This window comes from Equus przewalskii, chromosome 18 (assembly GCF_037783145.1).
Source record: "Equus przewalskii isolate Varuska chromosome 18, EquPr2, whole genome shotgun sequence".
NCBI lineage: Eukaryota > Metazoa > Chordata > Mammalia > Perissodactyla > Equidae > Equus > Equus przewalskii.
In genome coordinates, this window is record NC_091848.1 from 55,247,796 (window position 1) to 55,269,074 (window position 21,279).

Here is a 21,279-nt window from a genome sequence, read left to right on the forward strand (position 1 = left end):
GGAAGCCACAATAATGTCAATGTTGTCTTAATATCAAATCTTAGCTGAAAAGGACCACAGCTCTTTCTTCAGAAATGCATATTTGATATGTCTCTGTTGTTTTTTGTAAACAATTCAAGCAATACAGAAAAATACAAAAAGGAGAACAAGTATCACTTGAGGTCCCGCACCCAGTGATTTCCAGTGTCAGCGTTTTGCTGAACACACACCCCAAACTATCTCTGTGCTTATTGATACATATGGAAATGAGTATCCAGTTTGACACGAAGGGCGTCTTTCCACTAAGGCTGTTTGAAACAATGTTTTTTCACTCTACTGTATCTTAGGCGTAATTCCACGTTCATAACCAGAACTCCTTGCAGCAAGGCTCACGCAGTCTGAACCTCAATCTCTCTCCTGGCTCTCCTGAGACTTCTCGTCCCTTCAGCCATTGCACTTCCACTTGCCTCTTTGTTATCCCTCAAGCACCGGAAGCTTCTTCCCACCCCAGGGCCTCTGTCTTGCCTGTTTCCTTGTCCCTGCACTGCTCCTCCTCCAGCTCCTTCTCTGCCAGGCCACCTCATGTTTCCATCCATGCTCAGCTCCAAGGTCCCGTCTCAGAGAAGTCTTTCACAAAGACTCCATCGGAAGGGGCCACCCAGTCGCTTACATCTCATCATCCTGATTATTATCATCATTATTTTATCTCTGTCTGAAATTAGCTCATTAATTTGTCAAATGACCAGGGCATTTTTTTAATGAATCCTTTAAACACCAATTAGGAAATTAATAAACAGACCAACTAGCTGTACTTCAAGAAGTCAAAATATTATCAAAACCCAAGACTTCCAGGACAATAGGCATTGCTTTAGAATAACTTATAGATCAGCAACTTATATGTCCTAACAGACAAAAAGCAACTGAAACTTCCTCCAGAGCTTAGCAAGGACCCTCACAGTTATCGCTTATAAGTTAAAGCTGTAAGCCAGCCTGCCAAAGCTTTCCCTATCAGATTTCTAAACTGTAGGAGATTTGCCAAAATCTAAATTTTAACGTAACAACATCAGCCTCCAATCAGTTCAAATAATTTATGTTGTAAGGAAGATTTAAAGTTCAGTTTAGATGATGAGGCCTCTAAGACAAAAATAGTAATAAAATGTTTTTTTCCAAAAACTGACTGATCAATAGACAATCCAAGAACAGAATCTATAGCCAGATTTTCTGACTAGTTGTCAGTATAAATTATATTATCATTTTAGAAAAAATATTCATCTGTTCTATGAGAAAAAGTAATTTTTAAGAAACATTTGAAAATAATGACCTGGTTCAATTAACATGAATACCTTGGAAATCAGATTAAAAAGGAGACTACTGGTTCTAAAAGTCACTTAATTAAAAACAATTCATTTAATTTAAAATAAAATTGAAAAACACTATTTTGAGTTTTCTTTTTTTTCATTGTTCCTTACTCATAAACCCACAGTGCTCTAAGACTCTTACCTAGAAGTCTTCATTAGTGCAGCCTGAAGAATGGAAACATTCGGCACTAATGCTTGAAAATGTCTACAATAAGAAAGGATTAGTACCAAAAATTGCTGTAGGATTCACCAAAGTGCTTATATTTCTTTTAACTGAAAAGCTTATTTTCCAATTTAAAAGACATTTGAAAATTAAACGTTTCCTTTTTCCTACTGAATTGTATTTTTTAAGGCAATTCTTGATCTTGGCCCTGGTAACTATCAAACATCGACTCGTTATCTCCACCCAGAACTTGAACCCATTAAGGGAGTAAAGCATTGTTATTTCATGATTCTATAAAAAGCTCACTTACAGAAACACCTGCTACAACTCAAGTATTGCATTGAGCATTCTGAGGTTGCCAAATGAAACTAAATGGTGAGATTAATAATTTTGGAAATGGTTGTTTTGTACTCCTGAGGTGAATCATTTTTTCTGTCCTTTTATTAAGCACATTACAAAGACTCCAGTGTTCACGGGTCTTCCCTTTACTTCCCCAAATAACAGTAACCAAAGTCTCTCATTCCACTTGAACATGATGTTCAATCTTTTACAGGATCCTCTCTCTAAGTATTTTTAATGGTCCCAATGATTGGACATAGACGTTCTGCAAGTCTGTGTAGGTTGTTCTATATCCATTGTCAATTCAGGCAGATGCTCCAAGGATCTCTGCTGCCGCACCTCTCCAAAGTCCAGCCATCTTCACTGGAGACTAGAACGTTATAAAGGGGAATTTAAAGTCAGACAAAGAAAACTTAAAATTGGATATCAGCTATTTCTACTTCTAGAGAGAATTGGTCACAGCTCTTCACCGGAAGTCTCTCAACTCATCTTCTCCTTCTTTAGTGTCACGGCTCGCTGCCATTTTCAGGGTCCATCTTATCTATTATAGACAGAAACATCCCAAAGGGGTCCTCAGCTTCCATTGCTCCCCCAGCTCATCAACATGAGATCATACAATTTGCAGAGACACCACTCTACCCACGTCAGAGTCCAGGCTTCCCGTTAGAGAACAGCTGAGTTTCTCCTGTCTGTAACTTCTCCATCCCAAATGATATTTTGGATTTACCTACAGATAACTTGAAGGGGCATTAAAGTTTTTCCCAAAAGAAAGGCACAACCCTGACCAAAAGATAATTATGTGTCCCCCCCTTAAAGCAACAGAGAAAATCACTAACAGTTTTAAAATAGTAACCTAATAGTTTGAATGAATGAATTAGATCTACAATATGGATAGACCTAGAAAATAGAAGACTGTTGTAGAATAATAATGTGAAATAACTTATGTAAATATATTTTATATAAATATATAAATTGACAGTAATCTACAGAGACATGAGCAGAGAGGGTCATCTATCTTAAAACATTGGTTGTCTTTGGGGAAGAAGAGAGGAGAATGGGGCTGAGGATGTGATATAAATGGGGCTTCAACCTAATCTGTAAGATTTTATTTTTGAAAATAAAATGAAAACAAATACGGCAAAATATTAACATATTATGAATGTAGGTGGTAGATAAAGGAATGAATCAATATATTTAGCAGTTCTGGTTCTGGTATGTGCAGAGTAGCTTGTAGCAGAGAAACCCTCCCACAGAAACAATCATAAACTCTGGCCAAGATATAAGAAGTAACTATTCAGAACCACTGTAGAGTGACCAGAAGAAGGTAGAAACTGGAAGAAGGAAACATATTGTGTGTAATCTCAGTGTATAAGGTTTTTCCACTAGGATATTCCCTGGTCTGCATGGCTCACCAAGAATTCAAGCAGAAAGCTACAAGCGTGTTGGTCTGAGCTGTGAGAGGACAGAGTTTGGCTCCCAGGATCCTAGTGGAAAATAACAACCGGAAGACTGAAAGAAGTTAGCAGAGATTTGATCTGCACCCTGTGAGGAAGAAGAGTCTAAAGTGTAGAGCATGGGTTTGGTAAACATCTTGAGCTTCCCACATACTCACCCAAACAAAACTGAACACCAGTCTTCTACCTAACAAACTTAAAATCAAATTTCAGTTTATCATCCAGTAATTTAATTGTCTACTGTGTTATTATATACTAGACATAGTGAATGATACGTTATAGAGACTCTGGATTCTATCATCTTCCTCTGAAGTGTGTTGATTTGTTTTTCCAGCAGGAAATTAAATTACTATGTGTGCAAACCTCAGCTCCCAGGCAATCCCTCAGTACTGGTGATGGTGATGGCAGCAGTGGATGAGCAGAAGGAGGGGAACCCTTCTTGCTGACCAGATGGCCTGATTCATGGTGGTACTAATAACGCACAAGGAATCCGATTGCTTTTTTCTCTCTCTGTCCTATTGCTGCTTAACCCCAGAAGCAGAAGCTGTTGTAGGAAATGTGCAACAGAGTGGAGAGACTAAAGCTCTTACTTTCCTGCTGGAGGAATGGGAAAGAGAGGTGGAGACCCGCAGCCAGAAAGAGTCAGGCACATTACAAGAAGGATGGAGCTAAAGAAAATGACCTCTTAAGGTTGTGTATGAACTCTTGGGCTCCCTTTAAAGCTGTAAATGTGTGGCTCTAACCCCAAACAGCATACCACAGGTTTTGAGAAGTGAACTATAAGGTAGATCACTGACTGACCAGATCCAAGACTGGCCACTGGTGATACACACACAGTATGGATCCGAAAAGCAATACACCAGCTTTGAAAACTAAACTGACGGGAAGCCACAGGTCACAGAAGGTGAGTGGGACCTGAACCTAACCAGGTTGACAGTCTGCTGAAAAAAAAATTACCATATGATTTAAATAAGATCTACAGTCACATAACAGAATATTCAAAATTTCAATACATTCCAAAATTATTTGATATACAAAATGCTAGGAAAATCTCAACATCTAGCAAGGAAAAGGAAATTGGTAGATGCTAACCCCAAGATGACATGAATGTTGAAGTTATTAGACAATACGTATAAAGCAGCTATTATAACTGTGCTTCAAGAAGTAAAGGTAAGCACTCAGGAAACAAATAGAAAGATGGAAAGTCTTAGCATAGAAATAGAATATATAAAAAACAACCAAATATGAATTTTAGAACTAAAAAATGTAATAACCAAATTTAAAAGTTCTCTGAATGAGCTCAATAGCAAAATAGAGAAGACAGAGGAAAGTCTTAGTGAACTCGAAAATAAATGAATAGAAATTACCTAATCTGAATGAAACAGAGAAAAAAGATTTTAAAAAATAAACAGAGACTCAGGGACCTATAGAACAATATCAAAAGATCTAACACTCATGCTATTGAAATCCCAAAAGAAAGGGAGAAAAAATGAGGTACAGAGAAAAATATTTGAATAAATAATGGCTGAAAACTTCTTAAATTTGGAAAAAGATACAAACTTATGATTCAAGCTCAGTGAATCTCAAAACAGGATAGATTAAATGAAATTTATGCCCAAATATATCATTATGAAGCTTCTGAAAACTAAAAATCAAGACAATTTCTCGAAAGCAGCCAAAGAAAAGTAATCCTTTACATAGAGGGCAGCAGCAACGTGAAGGAGTGTAGATTTCTCATGAGAAACCACGGATGCCTGAAGGACACAATTTTTAATGTGCTGAAATAGAAGAATTGTCAACTCAGTGTTCTACCTCCGGTGAACATATCCTTCAAAAATGAAGAAGAAATTAAAACATTATCAGATGAAGAAAAACTACAAAATTTGTCAACAGCAAACCTACACTGAAAGAAATGCCAAAGGAAGATATGAAGAAAGAAGGAAAATGATCTCAAAGGGAAACTTGAAGTTTTGGAAATGAAGGAAGGTCAACAGAAATGGCAACTACCTGAATAAATATGAGACTATTTTTCTGCTAAGTTCTTTAAAATATTTATAATGGATGAAATAAAAAATGATAACATCCCATGAGGCCTCAATGTATGTCAGTATAATGCATATGAAAATAACCACATTAAGGAATCCAGAGGATGGTAAGATTTTTCTATTCCATGTGAAGTGATAAAATATTAATTCTAAGTAGACTGTGAAAATTTAAGTATAAATATGTTGTAATCTCTACAGCAACCATTAAAATACATACACACACAGAGGCATAGTCAAAAACTCAACAGATAAATTAAAAAGGAATACTAAAAGGGGCCAGCCTGGCGGCATAGTGGTTAAGTTTGCTCACTCCACTTTGGCCACCTGGAGTTCACAGGTTTGGATCCCATGCACAGACCTAGCACTGCTCATCAAGCCACACTGTGGTGGCATCCCACACAAAATAGAGCAAGATTGGCACAGATGTTAGCTCAGTGACAATCTTCCTCAAGCAAAAAGAGGAGGATTGGCAGCAGAAGTTAGCTTAAGACCAATCTTCCTCACACACACACACAAAAAAGGAATACTAAAAAATATTCAAATATCATGAAAGAAGGCAGGAAAGTAGAAATAGAGGAATAAAAAATTATAGAAAATAACAGAAAAAAAATTATAAAACAGTAGACCTATCTGTTTTAAACATATTTAAAAATTTTAAACATGTAAATAATTACATTAAAAGTAAATGCTTTAAATGCAACAACTTAAAAATGGAAATTTCAGAATATACAAAAAAAGACACAACTATACACTACAATAAACCCACTTTAAATATAAGTAAGTTAGAAGTAAAAGAATAGGAAATATGTGACATGCAATACTAATCAAAATAAAATGAGTGACTATTAATAACAGAAAAAAAGAAACCTTAGAGCAAGAAAAAGTTACCAGGGGTGAGGAGGAGCATTACCTAATGATTAAAGGGTTAATTTGCCAAGAAGACATAACAATCCTAAACGTTCATTATCCAACAACAGAGCCTCAAAATATGAGACAAAAATTGATAGAATTAAAAAGAAGATTCCGATTGTAGTTGGAGACCTCAAAATTCTCATTCAGTAATCAATAGAAGAAGAAGATTTTAAAAGTTAGCAAAGATGTAGAAGAACAGACTGATAGATAAATGGGGCTGATTAACATTTATAAAATTCCACTGAGTGACAGAATACACATTTACTCAAGGGTAGATGAAACATGGTCCAAGATAGACCGTATCCTTGGTCAAAACAAACCTCAATGAAATTTTTTTAATGAAAACATACAAAATATGTTCTCTGATCACAATGGGATTGAACTTGAATTCAACAACAGGAAGATAAATAGAAAATCTCCAAATATCTGGTAATTAAATAACACAATTCTAAATAATCTATGGATCAAAGAGGACATTTCTCAAATCAACAATATAAAAATCTACCTTAAGCTGGAAAAAAAAAAAGACCAAAATATACCAAAAGCCAGCAAAAGGAAGGAAATAATGAAGAGCAGAAACTGATGAAATTGAAAACAGAAAAATAATACAGAAAATCAACAAAACCAAAAGCTGGTCCTTTGAAACCAATGATAAAACTAATAACCTCTAACTAGACTGACAAAGAAAAAGACAAGCCACAAATTAACAATATCAGGGCCAGATTAGGGGATATCTCTACAGCCTCTGCAGACACCAAAAGGAAAGAGAATGCCACCAACAACTCTACACACATAAATCTGACAACTTAGATAAATGGACCCATTTCTCAAAAAACTCAAACTACCACAACTCATCTAATCTGAAAAATATAATTTGAATGAGTCTATACCAATTAAAGAAATTTAACTCATAGTTTATAAACCTTTCTAAAATGAAAACTCCATGCCTAGATGATTTCCCTGGTGAATTCTACCAAAGATTTAAAAAAGAAATAACGTCAACTCTGCAAGTATCTTCCAGAAAATAGAAGAGGAAGTAACACTTCCCAACTCATTCTGCAAGGCCAGACTTACTCTTCTACCAAAACCAGAAAAAAAGACAGTACAAGAAAAGAAAATTACACACCAATATATCTGATGAACATAAATGCAAAAATCCTTAACAAAATATTAACACATTAAATCCAGCAGTATACAAAAAGAATAATACACCACTACTGGGGGGGTTTCCCCCAAGAATGTCGGGTAGATTCACTATGTGAAAATGAATCAATGTAATCCATCATACTAACAAGCTAAAGAAGAAAAGCCACATGATCATATCAACTCATGTAGAAAAAACATTTGAAAAACTTCAAGCATCTTTCATGATGAAAACTGCCAGAAAACTAGAAATAGAGGGGAACTTACTTAACCTGATAGGCTTGACTGTCTACATAGAAAATTTGAAGGGATTTTTTTAAACGTTGGGGAAGCTCCTAGAACTTATAAGTAAATTTAGCAAGATCTTAGGATACAAAATCAACATTCAAATATTAATAGTATTTCCATATGGTAACAAACAATTGGACAGTGAAATTTTTGAAATTATCATATACAACAGTTCCAATAAATAAACAAAAATCAAAGAAACAATTAAGTATAAATCTCGAAAATATATGCAGAATCTGTATTCAGAACACTGATAAAAAAAATAAAGGAAGTGTTAAGTAAATGGAGATATATGACAAATACTACTCAGCAATAAAAAAAGAACAAAGGGGCTGGTCCCATGACTTAGTGGTTAAATTTGGCGCTTTCTACTCTGGCAGCCAGGCTTCAGTTCCCAGGCACCAACCTACACCACTCATCAGAGGCCATGCTGTGGCAGGAACCCACATACAAAAAAATAAAGGAAGGTTGGCACAGACATTAGCTCAGGATGAATCTTGCTCAAACAAAAAGAGAAAGATTGACAACATCTGTTAGCTCAGGGCAAATCTCCCTCAGCAAAAAAATCTGAAGCATGCAACAACATGGATGAATTTTTAAAACATTATGTTGAACGAAAGAAGTCAGCCATAAAGGAATATGTTCTTTATTATTTCATTTACATGATGCAAAATTAAGCTATTTCTCAGAACAGTGGTTGCCTGTGGAGAGTGCTGATTGTCTGAAAAGGAGCATAGGGGAGTTTCAGGGATGATGGAAATGTTTCTTATCTTGATTTGTGTGGTAGTTAGACAAATGTATTCATTCATCAAAACTCATTCAGTTTTACACCTTGGACTCGTGAATTTCACCATAAATAAATTTTATCTTGAAGATTATTTAGTAATCTTCTCCTGCTTCTAGCCATGAAAGCTTCAGAAATCTTGGAGTCCAGTCTCTAAGCTCCTTATTACAAACACAGCTAAATCCTCTGCATAATCTGTTACTGAACATCCCAGGAAGAATATGTTCCCATTTCTTAATAACTTAGTCTATTTGGCCTCCCTAAGAAATTGCATACTCTGAAGACAATGTTCTGGGCCATTCTTTCCATTAAGAGAATATGTTTAATTACTCATACAATTAAACGCAGATTTTTTTAAATGATTAGGCTCTAGGATTAAGTTGGAGTCCTAACTTTATAAATTTTCTGAAGCAGCTCCTCAACAAAATTTCAAGCAGGTCCAGGGGGGAACTGTCCATGAAAGAAACCGGAAGAGGTAGAAAGAATAGCACTGATATTTGGACAACTAGCTCCTGACTGAGGGTTTGAAAATGGAATGAACTCCTCAGGAACTCCAAGAAGCTGCTGGTGAACCCGCAGGGACAGTGCAAAGGTGGTGGCACAGCTTACCAAGACAGCTGGTAAGGATGAGTAGAATTGTTTTATTTCTACTTCATGATGTTGCACCTGCACCTCTCTTCCACATAGGTCACCACAGAACAAAAGCGCCCTTATTAAAAGAATGAACTCTGGGTTCCCACTGGGAAGGAAATTGGCCTTCCGCATTAAGACAGCCTTACATGTTGGTAGTGAGAAGCAGACAATTTCAGCAAAATGCTACATCCTTGTATTTACTGTTTATATAACATGGCCCCTTTCAAACATATATTCATCCCTTTCGAAAAGCTTTTTTGAAGTTTGCTAACTTATGGCCGCAGGTCCACTTCCCTACGCTTTCCCTGATGAGTGTCACCAGTTCTTTGCTCTCCCCCCATTTAAGTATCACAGACAGGATCCTCCACCTCCACTGACATCAAGGCAATTTTCAGAGAGTCCTAGGTCTTAACTTAGACATAAATAAAATCTTTAATTCTGATACCCATGCTTTGTGGTGGCAAAAATCTGTGGAAACTGAGTAAAGAAATAAGTTTCACATTTGGTTTGACACAATACAGAACAGAAACCAGCTACAGGATAGCAAGATGATTCATGACCCAATCCAATTAATTCAGAGGAAACAGCATTTTGGAGCCATGGGTGACCACAAGAATGTAAGAATTCTACAAACAGGCAGAAAGTTTGGGGCAAGAGATTTTTACGTGGCTTGAAATGGAGAGTGGACAAAATTCTATTTCTAGTGTAACCATCTGGCATGGGAATGACATGCTAACTATGCCCACGTTAATTAAGAGGACCTTTCAAAGATTCCACAGGGCACCCTTCCTCCTCCTGAACAACAGCAGAAGGATTGTTCTGGCTTATGCTGTGCTTAAAGAGATTATTTGCATTCCTATCTAGGTTCCAGGGCTCCCAGCACCCACCAAGTGATTTAGGCAAAATTTCTGGTGCCAGTTAATTAATACTTTCTGAACAGCTTAGCCTTAATAAAAGAAAAAAAAAACAATCAAAAAAATACTTTCATTATTCATCTCAGTAATACCAGGAAGGAAAATTCTATTTCTATGCCAGTATGTCCAACTAACATTGAAAGAGAGGTTGTTGGACTTGTTTGTTTGATTGGTTTCTTCTTCCAAGGGGTGGCAATACTTCTCAGAGTGGTAGGAAGAATGGCCTTGGCTTCACCCTAGTTGAGGTTCAGTGAATGTGACTGTGGCCCTTGTAAGTGCCTTGATCTAGGCAACAGGCAGTGAAGAAAAACAACCATTATTCAAAGAGAAAAAATATAGCAAAACTTGCAATTACATATTGGGAAAAATAATTGCAGCCTTTCTTGAATATTCAGCAAAGAATCTCCATTCTGATAATTCTGAGTCAATGTTCTCCTTTTCTTCATTGGCTGAGTTTATATGAGTAAAATAAGATCATGAAGGACATGGAAAATCTAATCAATTTGGCTTACTATAAACAATCTATTTATTCTACACAAAATGACGTATAGGGTTAATTGGCTAAATATAACTTGTAATTTGTAAACTACTTGTTGCCTGGGAATGCAAAGTGATACCATAGAAAGTGTGAAATCAGTAAAATATCTCTGGTTGCCCCACATTTGCCTTTCTGTGATTTTTTTCCACAACCCCCATATCCTTCATCTAGACACACACCATCCAATATGGGGGCCAGTAGCCATGTGGCTATTTAAATTTTAATTAAAAGTAAATTAAATTTAAAATTCAGTTCTCAGTCACACTAACCACATTTCAAGTACTCAATAGTCACATGTGACTAATAACTACTGCATTGAATAGCACAGATATACAACATTTTCATCATTGCAGAAAGTTCTAATGCACAATGTTTGTCTAAACTCAGAGTTTTTGCTATCTCTCTCTGGCCAGGCTTCTCCCTGTGCAGGTCATTCCTCGCCAAACATCTCCCCATGCTTTTCTTCCTTCCACTTCTCCTACTCTCCTAGCTTCCCTGAGCCTTCTCATGGTTCCCTATAGAAAGCACTTTTTTGTAATTCTTTCCTTGAACCCTTCCTCTCAACCCTTCCTCTCAAACACAACTTGATAAACCAATCCATGTTTAGGCAATTTGAGTTGATGTGTTCTTTCTCCAAAGTAACACAGTTATATTTTATCAGAAAGCTCCTGGAGATGTTGTGCATTTACACAAAGGGTTGACATTAAAAGTGGTGGCTTTAAGCACCCTGGTAGCCTGGAAACTTTAGGTTAACAGACCATGGAATGTAGGAGCCTTTATCAAAGCCCATTACCCTGTCAGGCTGCTAGCCTACAATGGCCTTGGGTTGCTATGTTGTTTTGTCTCCTAAGAGAGCTGGGCTATCCCTAAGTGTCACAACAAAAGAGGTAGCATTATGCATCTGAAAAGGACTAGGAGTAATAGGTCAGAAGAAGTGTATTGGTTTTGCATGTAACTATGAAAATTGTTAGAGTTCAAGGTGGGGTTTTGGTATCGTAATCCATTTGCTCTTTGTCCAGTCTGAGTTCCCTGGCAAGACATCAGACAGATAATGATTAACAGCAAAATAAGCTTGACAAATGTTCCCTTCTGCCCCAACACAGGGCTCTGATCAAAACTAGCTGGCAAGTGCAGCTTTGGCCAGAAGATGTTAAAAAAAGAAGGAAGGAAGGAAGGAAGGAAGGAAGGAAGGAAGGAAAGAAAGAAAGAAAGAAAGAAAGAAAGAAAGAAAGAAAGAAAGAAAGAAAGAAAGAAAGAAAGAAAGAAAGAAAGAAAGAAAGAAGGAAGGAAGGAAGGAAGGAAGGAAGGAAGGAAGGAAGGAAGGAAGGAAAGGAAGGAAGGAAGGAAGGGAGAGGGAGGGAGGGAGGAAGGAAGGAAGGAAGAAAGAAAGAAGAGAGAGAGAGAGAGAAAGGAAGGAAGGAAGGAAGGAAGAAGGAAAGAGAGGAGGAAAGAAAGAAAGGCAGACTTCTCACCCTCTAATTAAGAGATGATCAGATGTACAAACAGATTCTAGTTTGCCCTGTGGGTCCATTCACTGGGTCAGAGAGAGGCAAGGGGCTGTTGTGCCCGGGGAACAGCTCTTCCTTGCCTGCTCACTACAAGCTGCAAGAAGTCAAGAGAAATCACCATCTCCAAGGAAGGCCCTGGCTCTCTTAACATGTTCAAGAAAGAAGGTAAAAGAGAGGAGTGACATCAGCATCATGGTGGAGTGAACTCTTCCCTTAGACTCTCCCCTCAAGATACAATGCTAAGGACATACATAAACCAACAGAGGACATTCACACAACTCAAAAGACATCTGAGAGATCCACACAGCCATACATCTGAAGGTGGACCCCTGGGAGGAAGTGGAAGGAGTTAAGGGGAGCTCCTCTCTCCCCTCCAGCAGTGACCCAGGGTGTGGGACTGCATGCACCTCTGAGAAAACAGGGGGGAGGGGTGGCTTGCTGCAGGAACACCTTCTCTCTCCAAGTTCTCTCACAGCCCATAGGAAAGTTCCACACAGAGGAGGCTAAGCTATCGCAGGGGTGTCTTTATCAAGCCAATACCCCAGAAGAGCAGATAGAAAGGGTAGAGCAAAAATGTCCCCAGGATCATGCACATGAAAGAAAGAGCCCCTCCCCCTTCCAGGCACTCCAGCCCAGCTGGTCAGCCAGAGAGCCTGCACATATGTTAGAAAAGCAGCAGGTGAGAGTGAGCAAGCTGGCAATGGCAGATGGGCCACATCAGCATAGATTCCAAATGACAGGCACAGACACCAGGGATTGTGGCAGACTCAGAATACACAGCTCTTGACATGACCACCACCCCCAGTGGCGAGAGAAGGAATCTTTAGATACTATCACTATGTGAAGGCACAAATCCATGCTATCAAACAGTATGAAGAAATACATTAATATTCCAGACCAGAAGGAAAATGACAAACACCCAGAAATCAATCCTGAAGGCACAGAAATTTACAATCTAAATGAGAGAGAATTCAAAATAGCTATCATAAAAAACTCAACAAGTTACAAGAAAATACAGATAGACAGTTCAATGAAATCAGGAACAAAATTAATGAAGAGGGACAATTATTCATGAAAGAGATGGGAACTATAAAGAAAAACCAATCAGAACTGTTGGAGATGAAAAACTTGATGGATGAGATAAAGAAAAATCCAGACTCCCTGAATAACAGAGATGATATTATGGAGGACAGAATTAGCAATCTGGAGGACAGAAATATAGAAGTGCTTCAGACGGAGGAGGAGAGAATCAAGACTAAAAAGAAATGAAGAAATTCTCCAAGAAATATCCAATTCAATAGGAAATGCAACATAAGGATTGTAGATATTCCAGAGGGAGTAGAGAGGGAGAATAAAGCAGAAAGCTTGTTCAAAGAAATAATAGCTGAGAACTTCCCAAACCTGGGGAAGTAGCTGAAAATACATACAAATGAAGCTAACAGAACTCCTAATTCGATCAATTTAAAAAGACCTTCTCCAAGGCATATAGTAGTAAAACCGACAAAAGTTAATGACAAAGAAAAAATAACAAGGGCAGCAAAACAGAAGAAAATAACTTACAAAGGAACCCCAATCAGGCTTTCAGTGGATTTCTCAGCAGAAACCTTACAAGCTAGGAGAGAGTGGAACAAAATATTCGAAATTCTGAAAGACAAAACTTTCAACCAAGAATATTCTATTCAGTGAAAATACCTTTCAGATATGATAGAGAAATAAAAACTTTCACAGATAAATAAAAGCTAAGGGAATTCATTGCCACAAGACTCCCTCTACAAGAAATGATCAAGAAGGCCCTTGTATCTGAAACAAAAAAAAGAAAGGTTTACAAAGCCTTGAGCAAGGAGATAAATAGGCAGACAAAATCAGAAAATTGCAGCTCTCTATCAGAACAGGTTAGCAAATACTTAATTATAACATTAAAGACAAAGGGAAGAAAAACATCAAAAATAACTATAATCTTGTCATTTTAACCACCAGCTCACAATACAAGATGGAATAAGTTGTGGCAACAATAACTTAGAAGGGGAAGAGAAAAGAGATGGAATTGGCTTAGACTAAGGAAATAAGAGGCTATCAGAAAATGGACTATCTAATCTATGAGATTTTTTATACAAACCTCATGGTAACCACTAAACAAATAATTAAAACACAAATGATAAATAAAGAGATCATAGAGAACTAGCAAAGGGAATTGGTAGTCCAAAGTACATTGGATGAGAAACAAGAGAAATGCAGAACAATCAAAAATGAGTGATAAAATGGCAGCATTGAGCCCTAATATATCAATAATCACCCTAAAGGTAAATGGATTGAATTCTCCAATCAAAAGACACAGAGTGGTAGGATGGATTAAAAAACAAAACCCAACAATGTGCTGCATCCAGGAAACACATCTCACCTCTAAGGAGAAACACAGGCTGAGAGTGAAGGGATGGAAGATGACACTTCAAGCTAATGGCAAACAAAAGAAAGCAGGTATTGCCAAACGTACATCAGACAAAGTAGATTCAAGATAAAACAGGCAATAAGACACAAACAGGGGAGTATATAATGATCAAAGGGATACTCCACCAAGAAAACATGACACTTATATAGATATGCACCCAACACAGGAGCACCAAAGTATGTAAAGCAACTATTAACAAACCTAAAAGAGGGTATTAACAACACAACAATAGTAGGGGACCTTAACACCCCACTTACATCAATGGATAGATCATCCAGACAGAAAGTCCACAAGTAAATAGTGGAACTAAATGAAAAACTAGACCAGATGGACTTAATAGATATATATAGAACACTCCATCCAAAAACAGCAGAACACACATTCTTTCTTCTCAAATGCACATGGAACATTCTCAAGGATAGACCATATGTTGGGAAATAAGGCAAGCCTCAATAAATTTAATAAGATTGAAATCATATCAAGTGTCTTTTCTGGCCATAATGCTATGAAACTAGAAACCAACTACAAGAAAAAAGCTGGGAAAGGGATACCTATGTGGAGACTAAACAACATGCTACTGAACAAACAATTGATCATTGAAGAAATTAAAGGAGAAATCAAAAAATATCAGGAGACAAATGAAAATGAAAATACACCATACCAACTCATATGGGATGTAGCAAAAGCAGTCCTTACCAGGGAAATTCATAGCAATACAGGCCCACCTTAACAAAAAAGAAAAATCTCAAATAAGCAATCTTAAACTAAACCTAACAGAATTAGAAAAAGATGAACAAACAAAGCCCAAAGTCAGCAGGAGGGAAATAACAAAAGCTAGAACAGAAATAAGTGCAATTGAAACAAACAAACAAACAAAAAAAACAGAGAAAGGATCAATGAAACTAAGAGTTGGTTTTTTGAGAAGATAAAAGTGACAAGCCCTTAGCCAAATTCACTAAGAAAAAAGGGAGAAGTATCAAATAAATAAAATTAGAAATGAAACAGGAGAAATTAAAACAGATACTACAGAAATACAAAAGATTATAAGAGAAGGCTATGAAAAACTATATGCCAACAAACTGGACAATCTAGAATAAATGGATAAATTCTTAGACTCATACAACCTCCCAAAACTGAATCAAGAAGAAATAGAGAATCTGAATAGACCAATCACAGGTTAAGAGGCTGAAACAGTAATCAAAAACCTCCCAAAAAATAAAAGTCTAGGACCAGATGGCTTCTCTGGAGAATTCTACCAAACATTCAAAGAAGATTTAATACCTATCCTTCTCAAACTACTCCAAAAAGTTGAAGAACACTTCCTAATACATGTTACAAGGCCAACATCATCCTGATCCCAAAGCTGGACAAAGACAACACAAAGAAGAAAAATTACAGGCCAATATCACTGATGAATATAGATGCAAAAATCCTCAATAAAGTATTGGCAAACTGAATACAGCAATACATTCAAAGGATCATACACCACGATCAAGTGGGATTTATATCAAGAACAGAACGATGGTTCACCAGCTGCAAATCAATCAGTGATATACCACACTAACAAAATGAAGAATAAAAACCACATGATCATCTCAATAGATGCAGAGAAAGCATTTGACCAGATCCAATATCCATTTGTGATAAAAACTTTGAATAAATGGGTATAGAAGAAAAGTGCCTCAACATAACAAAGGCCATATATGACAAACCCACAGCCAACATCATACTCAATGGGGAAAAACTGAAAGCCATCACTCTGAAAATAGGAATAAAATAAGGGTGCCCACTCTCACTACTCTTATTCAACATAGTGCTGGAGGTTTTGGCCAGAGCAATTAGGCAAGAAAAAGAAATAAAAGGAATCCAAATAAACAATGAAGAAGTGAAACTCTCACTGTTTGCAGATGACATGATGTTATATATAGAAAACCCTAAAGAATCCATCAGAAAGCTATTAGAAATAATCAACAACTACAGCAAAATTGCAGGGTACAAAATCAACTTACAAAAATCAGTTGCATTTCTATGCTCTAATAATGAACTAACAGAAAAAGAAGTCAACAATACAATCCTACTTACAATCACAACAAAAAGAATCAAAGATATCTGGGAATAAATTTAATCAAGTTGGTGAAAGGCTTATACAATGAAAACTATAAGGCATTACTGAAAGAAATCCATGATGACATAAAGAAATGGAAAGATATTCCATGCACATGGATTAGAAGAATAAACATAGTAAAAATGTCCATACTACCTAAAGAAATCTACAGATTCAATGCAATCCCAATCAGAATCCCAAAGAGATTCTTCATGGAAATACAACAAAGAATTCTAAAATTCATATGGGGCAGCAAAAGACCCCGAATAACTAAAGCAACCCAGTAAAAAAGAACAAAGCTGGAGGCATCATAATCCTTGACTTCAAAATATACTACAAAGTTATAGTAATCAAAAGAAAATGGTACTGACAGAGAAACAGACACACAGATCAATGGAATAGAATTGAAAGCCCAGAAATAAAACCACATTTCTACAGACAGCTAATCTTCAACAAAGGAATCAAGAAAATACGATGGAGAAAGGAAAGTCAAAACTCTTAGTTCATGACATACTTCTCCTTATAGGTCCATGAACCTCTTTTCTACTTATTTTGAAAACCCTGTTTCTTCTATTCTGACTTTACCAAGAGTTTAACAGTAGATATTGAACTAAATCAAATTCCTCTTGTTCATTTATTAATATGTTTTTCTTCCTGTAACCTATTATTGGATTATTTTGTTTGTCACATTCCTAGATTCGGTTCTACTTGTTATTTGTGTATTATTTGTAGAATATTCCTAGAATTGATTTGCACGTATTTTGTTTGGCTTTTTTTTTTCATTTACAATTTTCCATGAAATTAGTTGTGTGGGAGTTTTTGTGGCCTTTGTTGAGCTTTTTAATCAGGACAGCTTACTCCTATTTTATTAAAAAAGAAATGGAGGTACGAAGAAATTGCATTTTCACAATTAGTTGGTAAACTATGTATGCCTCTAGCGTTGAATCATCTTCTCTGCAAAGTTTTTAAGAGAAGCAAGGTAACCTTTAAATTGAATGGTTTAAATGCTCTCTAGCCTTCAATTTAAGATTAATCTTCAAATTACATCTTATTCCCCAAGGGAGTTTTGCTCCACTAATGAGCGATACCTCAGTCAGTTTCTGATCAAGTTATCCTAAGTAAGGTAGAGACTTGACCAAAGTCATCCAGCAGCCAGAACAGCTCGCGCAGGATGGCCAACTAGAACTTTAATACTGTATCTTTTGATCACTGTTCTATAATTTAGGTCCTTTAAATTAACAATACTCACTATTCCATAAAGAAAATAATTATTTTCTTCTCAATCCAGAACACAGTTTTAGTCACCAAATATCAGAGGTAGTTGTTTAAAAGTTATTTATTCTGAGCTCTAATTTCCTTCTGCCAAAAAAAAATCTCTGTAGACTTCAATCATCTTCATGTTTAATGACAAGAATGCATTCCGCAGAAGGAAACTCAAGGTTACATCTTCCTCAGAGAGCATCTTCAGAGCACCGCTAAAAAGACACTATCTATATACATTTTGTGTTTTTATGTCTTTGTCAGATACTAATATTAGCAGTTCTACTTTGTACACACCAGCTCTTCTGTCTGTTCCCCATGGATGGAATTTACACTGGCATTGTGATTTATTTGAAAATTCATGGAATTTTGAGTCTGAAGACTGGCTTCCACTCTTTGTTCTTCTATTAATTAAAGTCAAGTCACTTAACTCCACCTTCCAAATGTAATAATAATACCTACGTACCTACTTGACAAGTTGTCACAAGAAAGAGATGATATAAAATATGTGAATATTCTTTGCAAGATGCAAAGAAGAAAATTCTAGTTATTATTTCAGTAAGCAATAATTCAAAATGACAGTAGCTGACATTACTGAATGCTTACTAATGTGAGAGGTTCTGTGCTAAGAACTTTATACGCACCATCTCATTTAAGACTCCAATAAACAACGAGGCAGACACTCTTCTTGGGTGAAGAACTACAGGATTAAAAGACATTAATAATTTTGTCAAAGAAATATAATCTACAGAATGGAGCCAGAATTTAAACCCAGGTCAAACTAATTCCAAAACTGCACTCTTAACCTTTGCTCTTCAGGTGCAAAGACCCCTAAGAATAATGCTACTTAGTATGGCTGAAATATGAAATTAATGAGCAACAATTTAATTCTTGAATTCTCAGAGTCAGGCTACATGAGGTAAAAGTCTACCGTCCTCCCATTTCCTTCTTTTGTGACCCTTGTCTACGGTATGCTGGATATGCACTGTTTGCCCCTGAAGAACTTCTCTGCACTCCACTTTGTGTCCAGAAATGCTGGCCTGTATGGAGAGCATCAACAGACCCCCTTGCTCTCTGACCCTGGTTGGGTTCAGCCAATAGACACACTAGTTTATCATTTGTGCTGAGAAAAATTCAAGAACACATGTTTAAATTTTAGGATGTCCAGAAGTTACATAACTTAGCTTTTCCGACCCTTTCCCTTTTTTCCTGGTTTTTGTTAGTGTTTCTCGTTAACACTTACATCTTCAAGGATGTAACTAGATATAGTTAAGAAATTACATTATTTTAAAAAGGTACATACCAAAATCAGTATGGTTATTTTTCATCACATCTTTGATTATTAAATAATGACTTCTCAATTCTGAACTTCTTCTCAGTTATTTGTAGAGCTATGGCTTAACAGTAAATCCAATATTAAAGAATCGTGTGTTATACTACCACAAAATGCATAGTAGGCAGAATAAAAGAGGTGATAGTCTACTCCAATCTTTCCTGGCCAGGCAGATAGTCTCTTTGACCTCACATGTTTAGAAGGTCACAGACAGGCCAGAGCATATTAAGAGGAAAGGGGCCCAAACGATGAAAAAACATGAAACGTGTCATCTGAAGAATGGTAGAAAGTCCTGAGCGTGCTTTACCTAGAAAATAGTTTTAAGGGGAGCAGGAAAAGAGAGCTGGCTTCAGTCTTGTTAGGTGGACATGTTAGAAGGGAATTATGCTTGTTCTGTGTAGTCCTGGGGAGTATAAGAAGGGCTTTGGGGTAATAAATGCAGAGTGATTGTTTTCAGCTCAATATAAGCATCGTTTGTGTCCCAGCTTTGAGCTCAAGCCCAACACACTGCTGGAGTCAGGCCTGTCTGCCGATCTGAAGGGACATGTCCAAGTCTATTTGCAAGACAGACTGAGGATCATCCGGGATACGTTCACTGGAAGTGAAGAGGACAGTGGACACAAAGAGGTCGACTGAAGATCACAGCCTTCTTCAGCAGGGGGCATAATGGACTCTGACAAATGCATGGTGATGTCTCCTGATCCAGCCCCATGAGGGACTCGTGACTGGATCCTAAGAAAGAGAGGTGAGGAGGTAGATGGATGAGTGCCATAAGTAGTAACCAAAAGTATCATTTTCACTAACAATTCCGTAAAACTTTGGAGCAAAGTAGCCCTGCTTTGGAGCCATAATAACTAAAAGTTCTTTCAAGGGGAAAACATTTTTTTCTGTTGACTCATGACAGAGAAAGGGAGCTGGAACAGGACAGGGAACAAACAGAGGCTTCCTCATGGTGACTGAACATGACTCACTGGCCTTGTTTTTGAGCACATATGAGACACCCCCTGAGCGCACCTCACACGCTGGGAGTTGAGGGACCTCTGAGATTAATGGAGTCCTATGTTATCAGATGAGGCATGACAAGCAAAACTCGGGTTCCTTAAAGAAGAGCTCTCGTACCAGTAGGAGGTATCAAAATATGGATCAAGGGGCCGAAAGAACACTCCTTCGGGTGCCAGGGGCCGCACACATGCTCATACCTAACCCAGCACTGCCATAGAGGGGCCTCTTAACAAATATCTGTTGAAGGCAAATTCAACATGTCTCACTGAAAATTTTTCTCTCTCCAAAGTTTGAGGAAGAACAAAAGAGAACTCTTAATCTGTCATTCTGTCATTTTTGACTCAATTCCAATCAACAATGAAGAACTTCTTGGTGAAGCGGAAGCTATATGAACATGCTAAAAAGTTGTGAGTACTCCATGGTGCTCTGGCTGACTCTAGGGCTGGGGCTGGGAAATACAGGAAGAGCTCAAAGCATCTTGTGATTCTAAAAAACAGGGAAGTGCTCAAAAAGAAAGGACCAAGCATGTGAAAAAGGCATAGGAGCCTGAAAGAGCAGCCAATGGTCAAGGTTGGAAAAATTTCGTGAACAAATCAAGCAATAGTAATGTAGGATTATAATCCTAATAATAAAATTAATATCCATGAATCCACCCTAATATAAATAAATGGGTAAGAAGAGACAATTCTTTCTTATGAAAAGTTTTCCTAAGATATCACCTCGCATCTATTAGATCGGCTATCAGGCTGTCATCAACAAGGCAGTGACAATAAGTGTTGGTGAGGATGTGGAGGAAAGGGAGCCCATGTGCACTGTTGGTGAGAAGGTAAATTGGTGCAGCCACTATGGAAAACAGTATGGATTTCATCAAAAAATTAAAAATAGAACTACCATATGATCCAGCAATCTCACATCTGGGTATATATCCAAAGGAAAAGAAGACAATACCTGGAAGAGATATCTGCACCCCCCCATGTTTATTGCAACACTATGCACAACAGCCAAGACATGGAAACAAACTAAGTGTACATTGAGGGATGAATAAAGAAAGAAAATGTGAGATAGATAGATATTAT

At 37.1% G+C, this 21,279-nt stretch overlaps 1 long non-coding RNA gene across 3 annotated transcripts in view; it reads right to left on the minus strand.

The window, feature by feature from the left end:
- Positions 1-1,579: 1,579 nt before the first annotated feature.
- LOC103560386 (uncharacterized) overlaps positions 1,580-21,279 on the minus strand; it is a 50,305-nt gene continuing 30,605 nt past the window's right edge. Inside the window, exons 4-6 of one of the 3 annotated variants that reach the window (XR_011529240.1) lie at positions 19,172-19,933; positions 18,513-18,568; positions 1,907-2,209 (exon numbers count right to left, since the gene is read on the minus strand). This is a non-coding gene — a long non-coding RNA (uncharacterized lncRNA). Of the gene's footprint in view, positions 2,210-17,378; positions 18,569-19,171; positions 19,934-21,279 lie in introns of those variants that run through there. The other 2 variants (XR_547174.2, XR_547175.2) reach the window with 2 other exon arrangements.